We start from the raw sequence: 3,751 nt of genomic DNA, 5'->3' as shown, positions 1-3,751 counted from the left end.
CTTGCCAAACCATAGTTCACACGGTGTCGTCTCAACGGATTTAGATGGTGCCCTATTTAACGTGAATGCAGCTGTCTCTAATGCATAACCCCAAAATGATAGTGGTAGATCGGTAAGAGACATCATAGATCGCACTATATCTAATAAAGTACAGTTATGACGTTCGGACACACCATTACACTATGGTGTTCCAGGTGGCGTGAGTAGTAAAACTAGTTCACATTGTTTTAATTGAAGGCCAAACTCGTAACTCAAATATTTTACCTCTGCGATCATATCGTAGAAACTTTTATTTTCTTGTCACGATGATTTTCCACTTCACTCTGAAATTCTTTGAACTTTTCAAATGTTTCAGACTTATGTTTCATCAAGTAGATATACCCATATCTGCTCAAATCATCTGTGAAGATTAGAAAATAATGATACCTGCCACGAGCCTATTCATCGGACCACATACATCAGTATGTATGATTTCCAACAAATCTGTCGCTCGCTCCATTGTTCCGGAGAACGGAGTCTTAGTCATCTTTGCCCATGAGGCATGGTTCGTAAGCATCAACTGATTCATAATCAAGTGATTCCAAAAGCCCATCAGCATGGAGTTTCTTCATGCGCTTTATACCAATATGACCTAAACGGCAGTGCCACAAATAAGTTGCACTATCATTATTAACTTTGCTTCTTTTGGCTTCACTATCATGAATATGTGTATTAGTACGATCGAGATCCAACGAACCATTTTCATTGAGTGTGTAACCATATAAGGTTTTATTCATGTAAACAGAACAACAATTTATTCTCTTACTTAAATGAATAACCATATTGCAATAAACATGATCAAATCATATTTATGCTCAACGCAAACACCAAATAACACTTATTTAGGTTCAACACTAATCCCGAAAGTATAGGGAGTGTGCGATGATGATCATGTCAATCTTGGAACCACTTCCAACACACATCGTCACTTCAACCTTAACTAGTCTCTGTTTATTCTGCAACTCCCGTTTCGAGTTACTAATCTTAGCAACTGAACTAGTATCAAATACTGAGGGGTTGCTATAAACACTAGTAAAGTACACATCAATAACATGTATATCAAATATACTTATGTTCACTTTGCCATCCTTCTTATCCGCCAATCACTTGGGGTAGTTCCGCTTCCAGTGACCAATCCCTTTGCAGTAGAAGCACTTAGTCTCAGGCTTAGGATCAGACTTGGGCTTCTTCACTTGAGCAGCAACTTGCTTACTGTTCTTTTTGAAGTTCCCCATTCTTCCCTCTGCCCTTTTCTTGAAACTAGTGGTCTTGTCTACCATCAACACTTGATGTTTTTCTCGATTTCTACATTCATCAATTTCCGCATTACGAAGAGCTTGGGAATCGTTTCCGTTATCCCTTGCATATCATAGTTCATCACGAAGTTCTACTAACTTGGTGATGGTGACTAGAGAATTCTGTCAATCACTATCTTATCTGGAAGATTAACTCCCACTTGATTCAAGCGATTGTAGTACTCAGACAATCTGGGCACATGCTCACTAGTTGAGCGATTCTCCTCCATCTTTTAGCTATAGAACTTGTTGGAGACTTCATATCTCTCAACTCGGGTATTTTCTTGAAATATTAACTTCAACTCCTGGAACATCTCATATGGTCCATGACATTCAAAACGTCTTTGAAGTCCCGATTCTAAGCTGTTAAGCATGGTGCACTAAACTATCAAGTATTCATCATATTGAGCTAGCCAAACGTTCATAACATCTGCATCTGCTCCTGCAATAGGCCCGTCACCTAGCGGTGCATGAAGGACATAATTCTTCTGTGCAGCAATGAGGATAAACCTCAGATCACGAATCCAATCCGTATCATTGCTACTAACATCTTTCAACACAATTTTCTCTAGGAACATATCAAAATAAACACAGGGAAGCAACAACGCGAGCTATTGATCTACAACATGATTTGCAAAATACTACCAGGACTAAGTTCATGATAAATTTAAGTTCAATTAATCATATTACTTAAGAACTCCCACTTAGATAGACATCCCTCTAATCCTCTAAGTGATTGCGTGATCCAAATCAACTAAACCATGTCCGATCATCACGTGAGATGGAGTAGTTTCATTGGTGAACATCACTATGTTGATCATATCTACTATATGATTCACGCTCGACCTTTCCGTATCCGTGTTCCGAGGCCATATCTGTATATGCTTGGCTCGTCAAGTATAACCTGAGTATTCCGCGTGTGCAACTGTTTTGCACCCGTTGTATTTGAACGTAGAGCCTATCACATCCGATCATCACATGGTGTCTCAGCATGAAGAACTTTCGCAATGGTGCATACTAAGGGAGAACACTTCTTGATAATTAGTGAGAGATCATCTTATAATGCTACCGTCAATCAAAGCAAGATAAGATGCATAAAAGATAAACATCACATGCAATCAATAAAAGTGATATGATATGGCCATCATCATCTTGTGCTTGTGATCTCCATCTTCGAAGCACCGTCGTGATCACCATTGTCAATGGCGCGACACCTTGATCTCCATCGTAGCATCGTTGTCGTCTCGCCAATATTATGCTTCCACGACTATCGCTACCGCTTAGTGATAAAGTAAAGCATTACAGCGCGATTGCATTGCATACAGTAAAGCGACAACCATATGGCTCCTGCCAGTTGCCGATAACTCGGTTACAAAACATGATCATCTCATACAATAAAATTTAGCATCACGTCTTGACCATATCACATCACAACATGCCCTGCAAAAACAAGTTAGACGTCCTCTACTTTGTTGTTGCAAGTTTTACGTGGCTGCTACGGGCTTAAGCAAGAACCAATCTTACCTACGCGTCAAAACCACAACGATAGTTTGTCAAGTTGGTGCTGTTTTAACCTTCGCAAGGACCGGGCGTAGCCACACTCGGTTCAACTAAAGTTGGAGAAACTGTCACCCGCAAGCCACCTATGTGCAAAGCACGTCGGGAGAACCGGTCTCGCGTAAGCGTACGCGTAATGTCGGTCCGGGCCACTTCGTCCAACAATACCGCCGAACCAAAGTATGACATGCTGGTAAGCAGTATGACTTATATCGCCCACAACTCACTTGTGTTCTACTCGTGCATATAACATCAACACATAAAACCTAGGCTCGGATGCCACTGTTGGGGAACGTAGTAATTTCAAAATTTTCCTACGCACACACAAGATCATGGTGATGCATAGCAACGAGAGGGGAGAGTGTGATCTACGTACCCTTGTAGATCGACAACGGAAGCGTTTGGTTGATGTAGTCGTACGTCTCCACGGCCCGACCGATCAAGCACCGAAACTACGGCACCTCCGAGTTCTAGAACATGTTCAGCTCGATGACGATCCCCGGACTCCGATCCAGCAAAGTGTCGGGGAAGAGTTCCGTCAGCACGACGGCGTGGTGACGATCTTGATGTACTACTGTCGCAAGGCTTCGCCTAAGCACCGCTACAATATTATCAAGGACTATGGTGGCAGGGGGCGCCGCACACGGCTAAGAATATGATCACGTGGATCAACTTGTGTGTCTATGGGGTGCCCCCTGCCCCCGTATATAAAGTAGTGGAGGAGGGGAGGGCCGGCCCTCTCTATGGCGCGCCTAGGGGAGTCCTACTCCCACCGGGAGTAGGATTCCCCTTTCCTAGTCCAACTAGGAGTCCTTCCATGTAGTAGGAGTAGGAAACAAGGAAGGGGCGCAGCCCCTCCC

Source organism: Triticum dicoccoides, chromosome 3A (assembly GCF_002162155.2).
Source record: "Triticum dicoccoides isolate Atlit2015 ecotype Zavitan chromosome 3A, WEW_v2.0, whole genome shotgun sequence".
Lineage (NCBI taxonomy): Eukaryota > Viridiplantae > Streptophyta > Magnoliopsida > Poales > Poaceae > Triticum > Triticum dicoccoides.
The sequence above is the reverse complement of the archived record's forward strand: the minus strand, read 5'-3'. Positions refer to the sequence as shown.